This window comes from Salvelinus alpinus, chromosome 4 (assembly GCF_045679555.1).
Source record: "Salvelinus alpinus chromosome 4, SLU_Salpinus.1, whole genome shotgun sequence".
Lineage (NCBI taxonomy): Eukaryota > Metazoa > Chordata > Actinopteri > Salmoniformes > Salmonidae > Salvelinus > Salvelinus alpinus.
In genome coordinates this window covers 44622003-44644224 of record NC_092089.1, presented here as the reverse complement: position 1 = coordinate 44644224, position 22222 = coordinate 44622003, and the positions used below count along the sequence as shown (strand labels likewise).

Genomic DNA, 22222 nt, shown 5'->3' with positions numbered 1-22222 from the left:
TGGAAATAGCCTTGCTCTGAGTGTCATGTACTGCATAATATCAGTCAGCTAGAGAACTGTTCCGCTCCCTCGGTTTGTTTAGCCAGTAATGTTGATTTTCTCTCCGCTTGAGGGTTAATGAATGTGATTTTGTGTTTGTGTATCAGGGCAGTATTGGATAGATATCCTCTTTCATATAAATGACTAGGCTGTTTCCTCTGGCTGTAGACGTCCCACGCTGGCTGCTGTGACACACACACACACACACACACACACACACACACACACACACACACACACACACACACACACACACACACACACACACATCCCCGCACTTCATCTATCGTCCATATACTAGCTTCACACACTCAACTCTGTGTCTCTCTGGGCTGTCTGAGACACGGAGAGACTCTATCCAACCTGAAGAGGTTGACTGGGTTTGTGTGGGGTGAACTGGTTAAAGGTGAGGCTCGTGGGATGTGTGTTGGCCGTATGTTCATGTGCACACATGATCATACATTTCATACACACAACCGTGCATGCATATTATGCACATATTTATACTCATGTAAACACACACACACACACACACACACACACACCCTCCCTGCTCCGCTGGGCTGGCCTGAGCTGTGGAACTCTGAATGTGTGTGTGCTCACCATTTATAACCGGTGTGCATGCTGGTGAATAATTTCTTCAAGCTTTGCACTCTACCATCGCTCACGCACACGCCACACACACACTCTTTGTGTTTCTATGTGTTAGGTCTCATTCACACTAGCTCATTCACCAACATACCTGATCATAGTACTCTGCCCTTAAAAGGCCTTGTCTAGATGGTGCCAAACTCTCCCATCCATTTAGGATTGAGGCCTTCAGATTTCTTATAGCTGATCAAAAGTATTGTATGAATGCAAACCAAAGTGCACTTATTCGATGTGCATTTGTCAGGAGTGTACTCTATTTGAATCCCTCTGCAACTAGTAACGGCAAAATAGGTCCCGGTTCCTCTTCCTCCACCTTCCCATTGGCACTGCTTGCTGTTGTCTTTGGACATGTTCATCCCTTCATTCTTTTCTCAGAGAGTGAGAGAGAAAAATACTTTCTCCCTGACAGAGCAAATAGTCTCCTGTCGTTTCCAGCTCCATAAACATCAAGGCTTAGCAGGTTCTGATTTCTCTTCATATAATTATCTGATTCTTAGCAGCTTTTCCTGCTCCCTCCCGAGGGGCCAGGTGACTGAGTGTGTGTGAGATGTCTGTAGCTACTATAGCCAGTTCCAGCTTTTTACTGGAAATCAGATTGTTTTAATGCCATACTGCTAGACTACTGTAGACAGACTCCAGATCAGTGTCATGATACTGCTATTAATAAAGCCATTGTTTGAGAACGTAAAAGCATGATGCTAGCTAACTAGCGTACCTGAATAATGGTTTGTGGCACAAACTTTAGTTGTCATAACACAGTTGGGTGTCTGTTATGACAGTGGGGCTTCTGACAGAGGGTCCAGCTGAAGTGTTTCTGAAGTGTTACCACTGAGAACATTGTGTATCTAAACTGAAGTGTTACCACTTTAAAAAAATATATATTTATATATTTTTTATTTCACCTTTATTTAACCAGGTAGGCTAGTTGAGAACAAGTTGTCATTTACAACTGCAACCTGGCCAAGATAAAGCAAAGCAGTGTGACACAAACAACAACACAGTTACACATGGAATAAACAAGCATACAGTCAAAAACACAATAGAAAAAAGAAAGTCAGATAGCTGATGTTTAAAGTTAGTGAGGGAAATATAAGTCTCCAGCTTCAGCGATTTTTAATTTAAATATATATATATATATATATATATATTTTTTTTTTTTGCAATTCGTTCCAGTCATTGGCAGCAGAGAACTGGAAGGAAAGACGGCCAAAGGAGGTGTTGGCTTTGGGGATGACCAGTGAGATATACCTGCTGGAGCGTGTGCTACGGGTGGGTGTTGTTATGGTGACCAGTGAGCTGAGATAAGGTGGCGCTTTACCTAGCAAAGAGTGAGAACATTGTGTATCTAAACTGAAGTGTTACCACTGAGAACGTTGTGTATCTAAACTGAAGTGTTACCACTGAGAACGTTGTGTATCTAAACTGAAGTGTTACCACTGAGAATGTTGTGTGTCTAAACTGAAGTGTTCCTAACCCAGGTATGAGACGCTGGCGGTGGCCACGGACGCAGAGACCAGACAGGATGCTGAGCAGCATAGCAAAACTGCAGGGAAGAGACTGACGGTGAGAAGAGAAGAGTGTGTGTGTGTGTGTAACCCTGTGTGTGTTTCCCCCTCAGGTTGACTGGACCCTGGTCCTGGGGGAGCAGGCCTTGGACCTCAGTGTCCCCTCCTTCTCTCCGTTCTCCATCTTTGTTTGCGGCGAGAGGGATGTATACTGTCTCAAAGACAACGGACATATCCGCTTCATGAAGAAACTGGAGTACAACCCCAGCTGATTCCTCCCCTACTCCTCAGGTAATGGTAGAGCCCTAGTGCTTCCTCCCGTACTCCTCAGGTAATGGTAGAGCCCTAGTGCTTCCTCCCCTACTCCTCAGGTAATGGTACAGCCCTAGCTGCTTCCTCACATAACATACTGCTTTACTGCTTGATATCATTAGCTTATTTACTGCTTGATATCAGACACATTATTTGTAGGACATATTGTTGGGCATATTGTAGGACATAGCAGATATCCATCCTCCATATAATTGATGAATATTATTGCTGACTCTTCTATCCAGTCTTTGTTTTAGGTCTGCCATGTGGATACTGGTCTAACAAATATTTCTAGTGGTGATAAGACATTCCCCATGCCTGTCCAGTGTGCGTGTCGGTAGCAGAATGAGTGTCTGTGAGCTCAGGTTCATCTGATAGGAAGTCTCTCGGCTCCTGGGTTGGGTTTAATGAGGGACCGGAGTACAGCTCTACACAGTGCATCTGTCTGTCCTGACTGACTCCCAACATACCACTCCAACCAGAGGAAGTAGGACATGTCACAGAGCAAGGCACGCTCTAATCGGATCCATATTTAGCATATGTAGCACCTCGAACATGCAACACACAGCACCGTCACCTGCATAAGCACACGCACATGCACACACACAGCATGTTCTACTGGCGGAATGCCCTGTGGATCAGGGGTCTGCGTGTTCCATGTTAATCCCACTATCGCAGGGCCCACTAATGGGTTCCAGCCAACACACCTCTCTCCCGCTGAGTTTAATTACGGGTAACTGCCAAAATAAAGGAAACACTAACATAAGTGTATTAATAGGGCGTTGGGGCCACCATGAGCCGAACAGAACCGCTTGAATGCACCTTGGTATAGATTCTACAAGTGTCTGGAACTCTGTTGGAGGGATGCGACACCATTCTTCCACAAGAAATTCCATCATTTGGTGTTTTGTGGATGGTGGTGGAAAACGCAGTCTCAAGTGGCGCTCCAGAATCTCCCATAAGTGTTCAGTTGGGTTGAGATCTGGTGACTGAGAGATATACACACCCTTTAAAATCCCTATGCTCCTTTAAGACCCCTCTTTCAAAGTCACTGAGATCTCTTCTAGCCATGGTAGCCAAAATAATGGGCAACTGGAATTTTTTTATACATGGCCCTAAGCATGATGGGATGTTCATCTCTTAATTAACTCAGGAACCACACCTGTGTTGAAGCGCCTGCTTTCAATATACTTTGTATCCCTCCTTTACTCAAGTGTTTCCTTTATTTTGGCAGTTACCTGTATATACATGGAGAGAGGGATGGCAAGGGAAGGATAGCAGGAGAGAAAGGGGGAGGGAGAGAGAGGGGAGGGAAATAAGTGAGAGAAAGGAGGGAGGAAAGCAATGAGAGAGGGATGGAGGAGGAAGAGAAGGAGCAGAGTGTTTGAGAGAGATTGAATTTTTTTATTTTTTATTACCAGAGGCACCTGCTATTCCTCATAGAGGTGTGTTTGACCTGTGAGCACCGTTCCCTCTGGTATACACACAGACACATAGTCTTACACCACACTATTCCCATTCCATTTGCATTGTTCCTCTGTAAAGGCCAAGATCCCAGGTGACATCGATCACAGTCCTCGATAGTTTTCTCTGGTTGTGTTTTCACCAGCCACCCGGATAGTATGGCAAATTGCTTCCCGCTATTGTAATCTGCTGCGGTTTGGTTTTCAATACAGAGAGAGGAACTTTCCGGGCTGCTGACTTTCACATTGTTTTGGCTGGAACTTTAGCGGTTTACCGGCCCGCTCTCAATATTTCACAGGTTTCCCCCTCTGGCCCTCCGCTATGCAGCTGCCTTTTTTGGCTCGCATTCTCCTTTTCTCTCTCTCCCTCGTTTTTTTGCCCCCTCTCTCTCTCATCCTCTGTTTTTCCCTCTAGTGATAATACAGCCACTTAACACCAGCATTGATAATAATCACTTATAATTAGTGTACACACACACACACACACACACATAAACACACACACACACATACACCTCAGGGTAAGGTGTGTTCAGGGAAACCATTGCCACATGTCTGTCTGATACACTGCTATTAATAAAGTGCCTGGCCACAGTGGCAGAAGAGAACGAACCAGGGGGAGCAAAAGAGGAGAAAAAACTAATGTGCTATATGTACTGGATGGAGGGAGTCATATATAAACTGTGTCTGTCATTTTGGCCTTACCCGCCCCTGCCCTCTATCCCAATGAGGTTGGCTAGGCGTGTGTTGCGTGTGCCTCTCAGATCTCCCGCGGTGGCAGTCACGCTAAATGCTTGTGTGTGTGTGTGGCCAAACCAAAAGGCGTTTTCATGCTAGACCATTTCAGGTCAACCCGGGGTTTAACCATGTGTGTTCTCACAAATTAATCTTCTACCTCAAAGACACATCCTCACCCCAGAACTAGGCCTTGTTTAATTCATTTGTAATGACTTTTGAGATCTTTTTTGCTTTCTAAATGGTTAAATATTCATTTAAGGTTTGTCGTCATTTATGGACTGGCTTCTTGCCTGCCAAAGCAACTCAGAGTAAATCGACATCCCATTGATGACTGATGGATGAAAGGACTGTATTTATAAAGCACTTTTCATTAGGTTTCATGCGTCTCCTGTGACTGTATCTAACCTCTGACCCCTCCATCTCTTCCCAGTGTCTGAAGGCACCACCAACACCCTGGTCGGTAACCATAACAACATGCTGCTGGTGTACCAGGATGTGACGTTGAAGTGGGCCGCCCAGCTCTCCTGTTCCCCCGTGGCTGTCAGGCTCGCTAACTTCCCGTGAGTACGCCCCCCCCGTTACCATGGTACCCGCTGCTGCTGTGTTTGGTGTGTTGGTGTTGCCATGAATTAGGTGGTTGTGTACGGTTACCAGGATTGGAACATTTCCATTCTGTCAATTTAGGAAATAAAATTCAAATGCCAAACCCCACATTTAACAAAAGAAGAAGTTAGTCGTTTTTCCATTCATGAATTCCCACTCATCTCTTCAATTGACTTATCTGAAATGGACCCCAAAGTTGATGGTAATTTTACGCCGATACACTTAAACACACAGTGTGTGCTCAGATTCCACTGATCTGATAAGGTAACAGATACCCCTGTAGGCCTTTACCTGGGGATGGAAGGAGGAGAGTGGGACTCTAAATGGAAAGGGAGGGGTGGAAGCACTCAGATGGAGCTCCATTCCTGTGCTCCATGGATGAGTGTCCCTGTGTGTCTCTCTGTAGCTCTGCTCTGTTGGCTCCATTCTAAAGAGCCCTTCTTTCAGCACCAACTAGATGAGCCTCTCTCTGGGTCCTCCCAGGACAAACACACACATTTGCATAGCACACACAGTTACACACTCATCCTCCACGCAACCTTGCAGAACACATTCTACATAGGACATACGTGTAGCCTTCATTCTCTCTCTCACTCCGCTGAGTGCTACCCTGTCTCACCCACAGGCATACTCGCGTACACACACTCTATGAAGCCCATATGCCAGGTTTGTTGTTATTAGTGTGTTATTATTAATGATCACCAGTTGTCATGGTTATCACCATGAGAAATCCACCCAAATCCCTGAGAGGAAATTATTTCACAATGTCTTACAGCTGGCCAATCAAAACAGATAAGGGAGTGGTGGACTGTAGTACTAAATGTCATCGCAGCGTAATGGCCATAATCACACCGCAATTTACAACAATTATTTACAACACAAACAGTGATGAAAAATGATGCTGTGTGTGTGTGTGTGTTTTTAATAATTCATACAGCCATGTAGTACATGACGAGTCCACTGCTGATGCCACGGGGAGGACTAACAGGCTGTCACCGGACCACAGACACCGGTCCTCTCCTTAACCCCTGGTTTCAGTAACGATAACGATAGTTTTGCCTATTTTCTCTCTCCTCTCACCCTCTGATAGAGTGTAGGGTTAGGTGAGTTCAGGGGGTAGTGGTGGGGTGGGGGTCAGATGGAATCAACTGTGGGGGTCTGAGAATTCGGAGGGCCTCCGACTGCTGTAGAATCTTTCAGCTTTTTCCTCTTCAGCCCCCCGACTATAATGTTCCTGTTTCATACCATACCTCTCCTCTGGGTGGATCTACTCTGACCTGACGAGAGGAACAGCTGAGCAGAGAAGATAGAAACGTATGGGTCATAGCCCAGTAAATCCAAAGTTAGAAACTTTAACATACATGTATTTGGTCCCATATTCCTAGTACGCAATCAAGCTTGTGATTCTACAAATGGATTTGCAGTTAGTTTTGGTTTTGTTTTATATTGTTTTATACTCAATAGAAATTCATGGTAAATAATGTATTGTATCATTTTGGTAGAGCTGATCCTATTTAGTTGATTGTTTGGTCGATAGGCTGTTGGTCAACCGAGATTTCTTTAGTCGAGCAGTCGCAATTATATATTTTTTCATGGTGCACAAGACACCTTTATTTAACTAGGGAAGCCAGTTAAGAACAAATTCTTATTTACAATAACGGCCTAACCCGGACGACGCTGGGCCAATTGTGCGCCGCCCTATGGGACTCCCAATCACTGCCGGGTGTGATACAGCCTGGAATCAAACCAGGGTCTGTAGTGACGCCTCTAGCACTGAGATGCAGTGCCTTAGACCGCTGTGACACAAATAACACATATCCTGCTTCTTTTACCTGTTTGAGTGTTTGTTTAATAGCCTACCGATTCCGTCAGCACCAAGCCTCATGCAACAGCAAAATGTCGGATAAAGCAATTTCACAGATTTGGCTGTTTTTAATCTTTGTTATGCTGTAATAAAGGCTTTACAAGTTTTTTTTCTTCATTAGAACAGACTGGTATTACTTCTAATTTATTTAGTGTTGTTTACACTCTTCCAAACAGGCAGAAAAATAATATTGTTCTCTCTCCTATACCCTCCTTTTCCTTGATCTCCTTCTGATTGTTAATTTTACAATTATTATGATGATCATTCTAATAATAAGTAATGTCGTTATCATTAGTAGGCTTGGTATAGTATCCTTGTGTAACCATCATTGAGTGCGTCCTGTTTAGTCTTAATACCATAACTTACTTAGGCCTTTATTTCAATATACAGCGCATTCAGAATGTATTCATACCCCTTGACTTTTTCCACATTTTCTTACGTTACAGCATTATTCTAAAATGGATTAAAATGTTTTCCTCATCAATCTACACACAATACCCCATAATGACAAAGCAAAACTGTTGTTTTGTTTTATTATAGCAAATGTACAAAAAAAAAGTCTGGAAATATCACATTTACATAAGTATTCAGACCTTTTACTCAGTACTTTTTTTAAGCACCTTTGGCAGCGATTACAGCCTCGAGTCTTCTTGGGTATGACGCTACAAGCTTGGCACACCTGTATGTAGGGAGTTTCTCCTATTCTTCTCTGCAGATCCTCTCAAGCTCTGTCAGGTTGGATGGGGAGCGTCACTGCACAGCTATTTTCAGGTCTCTCCAGAGATGTTCAAGTCCGGGCTCGAGCTGGGCCAGTCAAGGACATTCAGAGACTTGTCCCAAAGCCACTCCTGCGTTGTCTTGGCTGTGTGCTTAGGGTTGTTGTGCTGTTGGACGGTGAACCTTCGCCCCAGTCTGAGGTCCTGAGCACTATGGAGCAGGTTTTCATCAACGGTCTCACTGTACTTTGCTCCATTCATCTTTCCCTCAATCATTACTAGTTTCCCTGTCCCTGCCGCTGAAAAACATCCCCAAAGCATGATGCTGCCACCACCATGCTTCACCGTAAGGATGGTGCCAGGTTTCCTCCAGATGTGACGCTTGGCATTCAGGCCAAAGAGTTACATCTTGGTTTCATCAGACCAGAGAATCTTGTTTCTCATGGTCTGAGAGTCCTTTAGGTGCCTTTTGGCAAACTCCAAGTGGGCTGTCATGTGCCTTTTACTGAGGAGTGGCTTCCATCTGGCCACTCTACCATAAATGCCTGATTGGTGGAGTGCTGTTGAGATGGTTGTCCTTCTGGAAGGTTCTCCCATCTCCACAGATGAACTCTGGAAGAGTGACCATCGGGTTCTTGGTCACCTCCCTGACCAAGGCCCTTCTCCCCCGATTGCTCAGTTTGGCCGGGCGGCCAGCTCAAGGAAGAGTCTTGGTGGTTCCAAACTTCTTCCATTTTATTATGATGTTCTTGGGGACCTTCAATGCTGCAGAAATGTTTTGGTACCCTTCCCCAGATCTGTGCCTCGACACAATCCTGTGTCGGAGCTGTACGGACAATTCCTTCGACTGCATGGCTTGGTTTTTGTTCTGACATGCACTATCAACTGTGGGACCTTATTTTTTTTTATTTAACCTTTATTTAACTAGGCAAGTCAGTTAAGGACAAATTCTTATTTACAGTGACGGCCTACCGGGGAACAGTGGTTTAACTGCCTTGTTCAGGTGCAGAACAACAGACAGATCTTTTACCTTGTCAGCTTGGGGATTCGATCCAGCAACCTTTCGGTTACTTGCCCAAAGCTCTTGCAACACCTGGGGCGGCTACCTGCCGCCCCAGGTGTGTGCTTTTCCAAGTTATGTCCAATCAATTGAATTTACCACAGGTGGTATCCAATCAAGTTGTAGAAACATCTCAAGGATGATCAATGGAAACTTACTCTACGTAATAAGGTATTTCTGTTTTTTTTATAAATTTGTGAACATTTCTATAAACCTGTTTTCGCTTTGTCATTATGGGGTATTGTGTGTAGGTTGATGAGAAATGATCATTGAATCCATTTTAGAATAAGGCTGTAACGTAACAACATGTGGAAAAAGGGAAGGGGTCTGAATACTTCCCTAATGCACTGAATCAATCAATCAATCAGTCATTCATTCGTTCATGTCATCACACAGCATACAAGACTTTCATGCTTCCAAATGCAATCAAGCATTTTAGTTTTAAAATTAAATAACAAAGGGGAGCTTTGAATAATTAGTCTAATCAATAGATAAACTGCATTTCACAAATGCATGTAATTGTTTTTAGTCTGCTGTAATAAAAGCTTAGTTTTTTTTCTCATTAGATCAGACTCTGGTACACCAATTTTATTTAGTGTTGTTTACATTGTTTCAAATGGTCAGAAAAAAATTATATTGTAATGTAACAGCAACTGTTTGGCACACACAATACTCACGCAATGCTTGCTCCTATACTCTCCTTTTTTTATCTCCAATAGTTTCCACAACTAAGTCAAATGTCTTCCACAGCTCTGACTGCCTCTTTTCCTCCTGAGCTAGCATTAAACATTTGCCCGTTATTTTTCATGTCCTCCGCATCCATTTTTCTGTCGACATTACTGTGTTGAGTTTTTTTATAAACAATTTATTGGTCGCATGCGATGCTGACATGTTTCACGTAAAGAAAGCAAGGGTTGAGTGAATCGGGAATGTTCTTTTGTAAACAAATGAGGGATTTCGGTAACAGAACTTTTCAGTCAAACAAGTCTAAAACTAAATGGCTGAAAAGATGTTGCAGCTTCAGCACGGACAGCGCAATAAACACTTGCTGTGGTGCCTTTTCGCTGCAGTAGGGAGGAGAGCGAGACAACGTGCGCCAGTCACACAGGCACTCGCTGTCTTTTTCTTTTTTTTAACACTCACCATCAGGCTCTTGAGTCATTTGTTTGTCTTCATTATTTAATCAAACAGTGTGCTTAAAGCATCAGACAAGCTTAGTGCATATGTAGGCGATTTTATTCAAACACATATGAAAAAATAAGTTTAAACATTTCGACCAATCGATTACTCTCGGTCAACAAAGTATTTTTTTTGTTTTTTGTCGGGGACAGCCTTACATTTTGTAGTCAGTTAATATAAATATGAATATAATATGTTTCTAATCACTTTTTAAATTAATTTGGATATGTTACCATGATTACAGATAATCCTGACTGAATCATGACTAATGATAAGTGAGAAAGTTACAGAAGGTCAAAAATCACACCCCCTAAACATGCTAACGTCCCCTGTTGGTAATGGTGAGAGATTAGCATGTTTTGGGGTTATGATCTTTGACCATCTAACTTTCTCACTCATCATTATACCCAATTCATTCAGGATAATGCTTAATCATGGTAGCATCCAAATTAATGTGGAACTGTTTAGAAGCATATTCTAGTCCTATTTGTACTGAACAAAAATATAAACGCAACATGCATCAATTTCAAAGATTTTATTGAGTTCATATGAGGAAATCAGTCAATTGAAATTAATTCATTAGGCCCTAATCTATGGATTTTCCATGACTTGTAATACAGATACCTTTTTAAAAAATGCTCCTCACAATGGACCTCAGGATCTCGTCAAGGTATTTCTGTCCATTCAAATTGCCATCAATAAAATTCAATTGTATTTGTTGTCCGTAGCTTATGCCTGCCCATAACATAACCCCACCGCCACCATGGGGCATTCTGTTCACAACATTGCCGTCAGCAATCCACTCGCCCACACGACGCCATACATGTGTTCTGGGGTTGTGAGGCCGGTTTGACGTACTGCCAAATTCTCCAAAAACAACGTTGGAGGCGGCTTATGGTTGAGAAATGAACATTACATGATCTGGCAAAAGCTCTGGTGGACATTCCTGCAGTCAGCATGCCAATTGCACGCTCCCTCAAAAATTGAGACATCTGTGGCATTGTGTTGTGTGAATAAACTGCACATTTTAGAGTTGCCTTTTATTGTCCCCAGCACAAGGTGCACCTGTGTAATGAACATGCTGTTTAATCAGCTTCTTGATATGCCACACCTGTTAGGTGGATGGATTATCTTGACAAAGGAGAAATGCTCACTAACAGGGATGTAAACAAATTTGTGCACACAATTTGAGAGAAATAAGCTCTTTGGCTTGCAAGCCTCCCCCTTTTTCCTCCAAACATAACGATGGTCATTATGGCCAAACAGTTCTATTTTTTTTCCATCAGACCAGAGGACATTTCTCCAAAAAGTACGATCTTTGTCCCCATGTGCAGTTGCAAACCGTAGTCTGTCTTTTTTATGGCGGTTTTGGAGCAGTGGCTTCGTCCTTGCTGAGCGGCCTTTCAGGTTATGTCGATATAGAACTCGTTTTACTGTGGATATAGATACTTTGTACCTGTTTCTTCCAGCATCTTCACAAGGTCCTTTGCTGCTGTTCTGGGATTGATTTGCACTTTTCGCACCAAAGTACGTTCATCTCTAGGAGACAGAACGCGTCTCCTTCCTGAGCGGTATGATGGCTGCGTGGTCCCATGGTGTTTATACTTGCGTACTATTGTTTGTACAGATAAACATGGTACCTTCAGGCGTTTGGAAATTGCTCCCAGGGATGAACCAGACTTGTGGAGGTCTACAATTTTTTTTTCTGAGGTCTTGGCTGATTTCTTTTGATTTTCCCATGATGTCAAGCAAAGAGGCACTGAGTTTGAAATTGTAGGAGTGTTAATCATTTTGACCTCTACCTTTTTTGAGGAAAAAAAATATTACTTGTTCAACAAAATCTCTCTTCCGGGGCACTTGTATGACTATAAAATAGAATTTCCCAAATTGGTTTTTGCATACAATATAGCTCAGTATTTGAATCATCTTTTTAATCCAGTCATTATATCTCATCTTTAACAAGGGACCCACTGTAGGTCTCCCTGGGGTGGGGGGACAGATAACTTATCTAATTGAGACTTTCTGGTTTGAATAATGATTGAATAACAATGAGAAATACCTCGCATGTGGACAAAAGGGAAATGGAAGGCTTGAACTGAAACACAAGCACAAGCACTTTGATAGAATAGTGATAACATTTTATTTGGATGGCTGAGTGGGTAGGTTGGGAAGGTCAATCCCTCCCCTGTGGCGGCAGGGCTGCTGCTACATATGGGGGGCTTTAGAAATGGGGGAGGGCTGGTTGTTTTGGAGGGGAGAGGGAGTAGTTGTGAATGTGCCCCTGCAGCAGTAAAAGGGGGGTTTATGCCCCCCCCCCCCAGTCACCCTCTCCTGCAGGTGTGGGACTTACTACTCCTCTGGGCTGGAAACCCCCTGTGTGTTACTGCCTCACTGGCCTGGCACCACAACACATCTGCAACCAGTTACACACACACACACACACACACACACACACACACACACACACACACAATGCATCACCTAACTCGTTTTTTTTCTGTCCATTTCATTCTTGTTCTATCTCTGAATGATGGGTGCTGAAAAGCTGCTATAAAACTGTTTCTTTCCTCACACAAATCATATACTGTAGCAGTGTTTCTGTTTCTGACTGAGGCAGATGTTTCAACCCCTCCATAGAGACCTGAAGGGTGTGGTGGTGACCCTGAGCAATGAGGGCCACCTCCAGTGTTCCTACATGGGCACAGACCCCTCCTTCTTCTCCACGCCCAAGGTGGACGCCCGCGAACGGGACTACTCCCAGACCGACACTGAGATGACGATTCTGCAGAGCGTCATCAGACAGGCCACCAGGACCCAGGCTGGTAGGACACGCGTACACACACACACACACACACACACACACACACACACACCATGAACAGTCTTTGTGTGTATTTGTGTATTGTAGGTTATTTCCTGACTCTTTCTTCTTCTCTGTCGTAGATATTCTTCCTGTAGCAGAGACGGATGAGGATCTGACTGTTACAGCCACAGTCTCCACTAACATGGACAGCACATCGGTGAACACACACACACACACACACACACACACACACACACACACACACACACACACACACACACACACACACACACACACACACACACACACAGCAGAAACCCATCTTAAAACCCCAAGCAGCAAGCAACACAGATGTAGAAGCACAACCGAGCTCTAACTTTAACCCCTAATCCTAATTATAACCCTAAACCTAATCCTAACCCCTAACCCTAATTATAACCCTAAACCTAATCCTAACCCCTAACCCTAATTATAACCCTAAACCTAATCCTAACCCCTAACCCTAATTATAACCCTAAACCTAATCCTAACCCCTAACCCTAATTATAACCCTAAACCTAATTATAACCCCTAACCCTAATTATAACCCTAAACCTAATCCTAATTATAACCCTAAACCTAATCCTAACCCCTAACCCTAATTATAACCCTAAACCTAATCCTAACCCCTAACCCTAATTATAACCCCTAACCCTAATTATAACCCTAAACCTAATCCTAATTATAACCCTAAACCTAATCCTAACCCCTAACCCTAATTATAACCCTAAACCTAATCCTAACCCCTAACCCTAATTATAACCCCTAACCCTAATTATAACCCTAAACCTAATCCTAATTATAACCCTAAACCTAATCCCTAAGCCTAAAATAGCCCTTTTCTTTGTGGCAACTGGCGAAATGTCCCCACTTGTCCTAACTTTCTTTGTTTTTACAATTCTTGTGAGTACTTCTGGTCCCCACAAGGATAGTTAAACCAAACACACACACACACACACAATATGAAGGCTACACATACAGACTGGTATATCCTGACGTTCTCTATCTCTGTAGCAAGCGCTCATCCCGGACATTGATGGTCTACCCGTCCCATCAGTCACAGTGAAGGTATCAGTGAAGGTGTCGCACACTTGATGACTTCGTCAAGACCCAGATATCAAGGCAAATCTTATTTGACTCACTCAGTCTAACTATTTTAGCTGCAACTTGAGTAATGAAATCTGAAATGTCTAAATGTCTTCCTCCTCTTTTGTTTCTCTTTTTCTCCTCCCTCTCCATCCATCTCTCTTTCTCAGATCAAGGTGACGAGTCGCTGTGCGTTGCAGGGTCCTAAACTGACTGTGTGTGTTCAGCCTCCACTGGCTGTCACCCAGGATCAGCTTGTGTTGGAACCTCTGGGTAAGTCTGAAAGCCAGCCACCTCTTCTCTCTCTCTCTCTCTCACCTTATCTTTATAGAGAGCAAGAGTGAGTGAATGAATGAATGAATGAATGAATGAAAGAACGTGTGCTTTCCTCTGTGGGCTCAGACATTATCAGTATGGGACAGCAGACATGAAAGGTTCTATAATCTAAATGAATGAAACGGAGGTACATGGTCACCTTGACACGGTCAAGCAAACGCTGTAAACTCTCACCCAAAGCAAACAGAACAGTCTGCTACCACAACCTTCCCAATTCCTAGAAACCGGTTTCATATCAGTTTTAGCACAGTGTCTGAGAGCAGTGCAAAGAGACTGATGTACTTGGAGCCTTTGTGATGAAAAGCTGTAACATGTTGATGTAGGAACATTTGAAGAAAAGTCTGGTCGCCCTAAGAGTGTTTAGTCCTGTGTGTCTGCCTAGCTGGGATCCATTTTTTCACCAGCCTACTGTAGGTTAGTAGAGGTGTTGGAGATTATAGAACCACATTTTGAAGCAAATGTTGCCCTCACCATTAAGATGGCTGTAAGTCATGACAGCTAAAAGATGAGTTGGGTGATGCGTACGTAACCATGGCAGTCATCACAACGCAGCAGATTAAACACACACACCGTGAACCAGCGATGACTCGTGTGTTTATGCCACACTTTTTGTCTCCCACACATAGAAACCTGGCGCTGCTCTCCACCAGTCTATCAGCAGCCTTCTGCTGTGAAACCCAGGCCTCTAACCACGCTCACACACCCCTCTACCCCACCCTACCCCTACCTGACCCCACCATGGTCGTGTTTGGCTAAGGATAGATACGTTTGGCGTTGGATATCCAGGACCACCTAGATGTACAGCCAGTCAAACCTTTTTAACGGGACTTTTGACTCATTGAATGATTTTGTCCAGAATGACCGGATTTGGCCCATACTGTGTCTTGTTGAAGTGCGTAGTGTATGAACTCCATCTTCATCTGTCTCTTTGAGTCCCACTCTCTCTTTCTCCTCCTCTGTCTCTCTCTTGTCACCTTTATCTCTCCATCTCCCACACGTTCTGCCTTTTAGCTTTCTCTCTACAGATCTCTCTCTCACACTCACTCCCTTCCTCTGACGTCTTGTCCGTGTGTTTTATCCTGGGTAATGGGGAGCTGGAGCTGCCCAGTTAGCCTCTGTGTTTTGGAGTGTGTGAGTTTGGCACAGACCAACAGACCAATGCCCATGTGTCTTTGATTCTTTGACTGTGTGTGTGTGCCACCGCAGGATGCTCTGTTTAGACACTCCACCCCTCCGCTCAGCTTGGTCTGTCCTGGGTTCGTGGAGGAGGCAGCGCCTTCTGATTTTTATTGTTATTTCACTCTTTATTCGTCTCAGATGGCAACCCATTCCCCCTGTCCACCACCACACTACCTTCTTTGTTCTCGCTGTCTCTGTCTCTCTCTCTTCTTTCCCTTGTTACAGGTTTGGTAGTCTGATTTAAATCACTAAATAGTGAATTTCTAGATAAGAGCCAAGTATTCCATTAATACACGAGTACACACTGACAGTAACAGCCCCCCCCCCCCCCACACACGCATGCAAACACCTCAAAGAGATGGCATGCACATAGCTTTGATCCTGGAGAGCTGCGGTGTCTGCTAGTTTTCATCCTTACCTCATAATCATCATACGATATAGACCTGGGAAACCTGGTGGATTGTTAAGCCTGTCAGTATGCCAGGTAGAAATCATCTAAACCAGTCAACTGGGCAGCTCTCTAGGACTCACCCCCACACTGATATGATAGTAGTTGCAACCAAAAAACTGTTAAACAAATCAAAATATGTTTTATATTTGAGATTCTTCAAATAGCCACCCTTTGCCTTGACAGCTTTGCACACTCTTGGCATTCTCTCAACCAGCTTCACCTGGAATACTTTTCCAACAGTCTTGAAGGAGTTCCCACATATGCTGAGCACTTGTTGGCTGCTTTTCCTTCACTCTGCAGTCCGACTCATCCCAAACCATCTCAATTTGGTTGAGGTCGGGGGATTGTGGAGACCAGGTCATCTGATGCAGCACTCCATCACTCGCCTTCTTGGTAAAATAGCCCTTACACAGCCTGGAGGTGTGGGTCATTGTCCTGTTGAAATCAAATGATAGTCCCACTAAGCGCAAACCAGATGGGATGGCGTATCGCTGCAGAGTGCTGTGCTAGCCATGCTGGTTAAGTGTGCCTTGAATTCTAAATATATCACAGACAGTGTCACCAGCAAAGCATCCCCACACCATAACACCACCTCCTCCATGCTTTACGGTGGGAAATACACATGTGGACATCATCCGTTCACCCACACCGCGCATCACAAAGACACAGCGGTTGAAACCAAAAATCTCCAATTTGGACTCCAGACCAAAGGACAAATTTCCACCGGTCTAATGTCCATTGCTCGTGTTTCTTGGCCCAAGCAAATCTCTTCTTCTTATTGGTGTCCTTTAGCAGTGGTGTCTTTGTAGAAACTGTTGTTTATATTTGCTTATTTGAGCTGTTCTTGCCATAATATGGACTTGGTAAAATACCATCTTCTGTATACCACCCCTACCTTGTCACAACACAACTGATTGGCTCAAACGCATTAAGGCATTAACAGGCACACCTGTTAATTGAAATGCATTTCAGGTGACTATCTGATGAAGCTGGTTGAGAGAATGCCAAGAGTGTGCAAAGCTGTCATCGAAGCAAAGGGTGGCTACTTTGAAGAATCTCTCAAATATATTTTGATTTGTTTAACACTTTTTTTGGTTACTGCATGATTCCATATGTGTTAATTTATAGTTTTGATGTCTTCTACTCATACATTGTAGAATAATAGTGGTGTTCTAAAACGTTTGACCGGTAGTGTATGTAAAGTGAGTCTTATCTGATGGTCCTGCATCGTGGAGAGAACTTTAACGTACAACAGAGAGGCTTTGAATGGATTGCTCTAACAGAACCTACACGGGGATGTGACCTAAGTCTTGACCCCAAAAGGTCAAAGGTGGCCATTTAGCGCCCTGCTGATCTTCACCCGAGATCCCTAATGGGTCTCTGCAAGTGTCAGTATGTGCCCCCACACACACATCCTAACACTAAAACACTACACCGTTTAATACTCTTGCAGACACTCTCTCACACACATGCACAAACATTCTCTCTTTTACAGTCTCTTTCACAGTCTCACACATGCTCACACACACACAATGATTCTCTCAGTGGAGCGCGCACACACTGTTTGCACACCAAACACTTTCCCTCTCTGCTCTCAGTGTGTGATGTGCATTACCCTGCCGACCCTTCTTGACCCGTCTTCTCCCAGGGGTGGGTGGCCGAGGTCACCTAAGGTCAAAGCGAAATGTCTTCCGCTTAACGCAGGCCCTGAGGGAAGGAGTGAGTGGGAGAACGAAGGAGAGGGGGGAAGGAGATACGAGGGGGATTTGTGTCCTCCTCCTTTGTTGTTATTGTTGTTCTACGCTGGGCGCTAATGGTGTGGTAACACTTAGACTGTCTGGTCACTATTTGCTCGCGGGGTCGAGGGGTTAAAAGCAAGCCTGCCCCCGTTTTTGAAAAGTAGAGTGATGGAGGGAGAGGGCTCGTCACGCTGTCAGAGCGTCTGACGGAGCGCAGAGAAAGTGCTGGCCCTTTTGGCTTCTCTGCCTCTTCTCCCACTCCTTTCTTTTTCTTCCTTTTGATGCTCTCTCCCCTCGTAATCTGTTTCTTCCTTTTTTTCTCCACTCAGCCACCGTCTCTCCTCTCTGGCACTGTGTGTGTCATGTTAAGGATTCTTGTCTGACGTTTTGACTGCCTCCATGTATAGTTGAACGGTGTTGGAGTTGGTGCTACAGAACACACTACCCTCCTGGGCCCCGTGTCAGCAGGAAGAGCCAGGGACAGAGAAGAATACAAAGAGAGAGATGGAGAAGAGGGAAACAAACGACCCGCCAACCTGCACGCATTTTGCGTACCATGCACACAATTTGAGGTCAAAGTACGCTGGTACGAAAAACACTCCTAAAATACCAATATGGTGTAATTGCAGAATGCAATTTGGGGTGTTTCTTGATGTGGGTGCTCCTGAATATCAGGAAACGCTCATTGGTGCCTGTGATTGGTCAGTCAATTGATACCTGCCATTGGTCAGTTCCGGTTTTATGAGACTGATGGTTTTTCGACACAGATGATTTGTTTCATAACAGGTTAGCATAACTAGCTTGGCAGGTTAGCTAAATTAGCATGGCCTGTTAGGAGAATGAGGTTCAGGTTAGGAAAAGGGTTAGAGTTCGCTACAATACTACAGTTGTCAACAACTGTCGTCCCCGATGCGAAACATTAACGGCCACGGACCAACGGCGAGCATCAACTTGACATCAAGAAACAGCGATGTAAATTATTATTTTTTTTTAAACGCCCCTAATTGCGCTAAAACTTTCCTTCACGGGAAGTTATGTTAGACTGTTAAAGATTAGTAGGTCTATGTTAATGAATCAATTCTTCATCTGTCTTCTTGATATCGCTGTATGTCAACAGTGATTATAGTCACTTCACCAACGGCAACAAGGCATGTTGAATGAATGATAGTCTAGTAGTCAGACCAAACTTGATGGATGAGGTCAGGGATGGAGATCTGGAACTAGCTCGTATATACCTAATTCAGTTGTTTCATATTCCAAATAGCCTACAGTCAGCTAGACTACTACAGTCAGCTAGACTACTACAGTCAGCTAGACTACTACAGTCAGCTAGACTACTACAGTCAGCTAGACTACTAGAGTCAGCTAGACTGCTAGAGTCAGCTAGAGTCAGCTAGACTGCTAGAGTCAGCTAGAGTACTCCAGTCAGCTAGAGTACTCCAGTCAGCTAGACTACTCCAGTCAGCTAGACTACTACACTACAGTCAGCTAGACTACTACACTACAGTCAGCTAGACTACTACACTACAGTCAGCTAGACTACTACACTACAGTCAGCTAGACTACTACAGTCAGCTAGACTACTACAGTCAGCTAGACTGCTAGACTACTACACTACAGTCAGCTAGACTGCTACAGGCAGCTAGACTGCTACAGGCAGCTAGACTGCTACAGGCAGCTAGACTGCTACAGTCAGCTAGACTACTACAGTCAGCTAGACTGCTAGACTACTACACTACAGTCAGTTAGACTACTCCAGTCAGCTAGACTGCTACAGGCAGCTAGACTGCTACAGTCTGCTAGACTACTCCAGTCAGCTAGACTGCTACAGGCAGCTAGACTGCTAGAGTCAGCTAGACTACTAGAGTCAGCTAGACTACTAGAGTCAGCTAGACTACTAGAGTCAGCTAGTCAGCTAGACTACCACAGTTAGCTAGACTACCACAGTCAGCTAGACTACTACAGTCAGCTAGACTACCACAGTCAGCTAGACTACCACAGTCAGCTAGACTACCACAGTCAGCTAGACTACTACAGTCAGCTAGACTACTACAGTCAGCTAGACTACTACAGTCAGCTAGACTACTCCAGTCAGCTAGACTGCTACAGTCAGCTAGACTGCTACAGTCAGCTAGACTGCTACAGGCAGCTAGACTGCTAGAGTCAGCTAGAGTACTCCAGTCAGCTAGAGTACTCCAGTCAGCTAGAGTACTCCAGTCAGCTAGAGTACTCCAGTCAGCTAGAGTACTCCAGTAGACTACTACACTACAGTTAGCTAGACTACTACACTACAGTTAGCTAGACTACTACACTACAGTTAGCTAGACTACTACACTACAGTCAGCTAGACTACTACAGTCAGCTAGACTACTACAGTCAGCTAGACTGCTAGACTACTACACTACAGTCAGCTAGACTACTCCAGTCAGCTAGACTGCTACAGGCAGCTAGACTGCTACAGTCAGCTAGACTGCTACAGTCAGCTAGACTGCTACAGTCAGCTAGACTACTACAGTCAGCTAGACTACTCCAGTCAGCTAGACTACTCCAGTCAGCTAGACTGCTACAGGCAGCTAGACTGCTACAGGCAGCTAGACTGCTACAGGCAGCTAGACTACTAGAGTCAGCTAGACTACTAGAGTCAGCTAGACTACTAGAGTCAGCTAGACTACTAGAGTCAGCTAGTCAGCTAGACTACTACAGTTAGCTAGACTACCACAGTTAGCTAGACTACCACAGTCAGCTAGACTACTACAGTACGCTAGACTACTACAGTACGCTAGAATACTACATTGCATCCAGTAATTGAATTATTCAGATGTTTTATTTTCTCCCCAAACAAAATGAAGAAGCCAGTTTACATTTTCACTGGACTGTCTAAATAAAGACACCAATTAATTAGAATAGTAATAAATGTAACCTAGAAAAATGCGAAAGTGTCAATGAGACCACCTCATTTTAATTTAGTAGGGTGTCCAATCAATAACGCATCTTTTGACCAATGGGTAAAATAACAGAATTGTGTAAATAATAAGAAAAGCGATGGTCCAAACCTCACCTCCCTATCACAATCCATTCAAAAGTTATTGTAGTTTTTACCCTTGTAGGATGGACAGAATTAGGGTGATTAAATCAATGGAAAGAAAGTGGTGAAATTCAGGAAAATGTTATTGCATTATCTAGTCTGTATTCTGTGCAAGAATTAAGGCTACTGGCTACCTGACAGGCTCACTTTTCCCCGTTCACCGTCTTTCTTCTCGAATCCGCAGGACATAAAAATATAGAGATAAGATGGATATGGATTTTGAGACATGACATGAGGTTACAAAATCCGAGGTTACCCCCCTGAACATTTCAGAACATGACTAATCATATTTGTCTTGGTAAAATGTATTCGACACAAGACTTCTGTGTTGGCTACATTGTTTGATATCATTTAAAACTCTAGGTTTCAGGAAATGGCAGTTGCAGGTTTTTCAAAAATGCAAAATGCTCCAACTTTTGGGTGTCAGGTGTCAGGGAAACTTTTGGGTGTCAGGGAAAATGTATGGAGTAGAAAGTACATTATTTTATTTTGGAATGTACATTGTATTTTTTACTTAAGTATTTTACACCACTGAAAATTCTTCATGGTTGGCAGGTTTGAGACAAGGAAAGACAGACAGATTGACAATGAAAATGAAAAGATGGCTAGATGGTCTGTGAAATCCCTTCACTACAGACAGAGAGAGAGAGAGCAGGACACAGACATACAGAGTAGAGTGCTTTATATGTGTGTAATGGGGAATCCTGGCACATACCCCTGGCTCAGTCACCTGTGCCGGGCCCTACTCTGCTCTGGGCTCCATACGTCACGCCCCATTACCACACCACCTGACGCATGGTCGGTGTGCCCATTCAAACAGGGCTGTGTGTCACTTGTGTGTGTAACTTGGCTCGACCTCTCTCCAAAGCCATTAGCTGAAATCTAGCCTTTCCTCCCAGGCTGTTTTTGATCCCCATCTACCTTCTCTCTCTGACTCTGTTAGGGTATTAGAACTGGACTCAAATCAGCACCCTCCGCTTTGTGCCACAGGCACCCTTTCTCTGTGTGTATGTTAGAGTTGTCTGGTTAACGTTGTTAACCCTGCTGTCTTCACCTCTGGTTGAGATGTTTGAGCATGTAACCATGTGTGAGACTGAGAGTATGTGACTGTGTGTGTGCTTTTAGGCCTGGGTAGTCTGAGTGTTGAGGATACTGTTTCCTGTCCTTTCCACACTTGTTAAAGTGCTGAGTCGTCATGTGTCTGTGTTTTGACTTTGTCTAAAACGGTGTTATTCTTTTTTATATATATTTTTTTTACAGGTGTTGGGTCTACCTCTGTGGTGGCGTTCTCTGCCTTCCTGAATGGGCAGTATCCACCAGCAGACCTGACTGGAGACGTGGCCGTATCTTACAGCTCTCCTACAGGTACACACA

At 44.0% G+C, this 22222-nt stretch overlaps 1 pseudogene; it reads left to right on the top strand.

The window, feature by feature from the left end:
* LOC139573677 (protein PTHB1-like) overlaps positions 1-22222 on the top strand; it is a 177960-nt pseudogene that overhangs the window by 19715 nt on the left and 136023 nt on the right.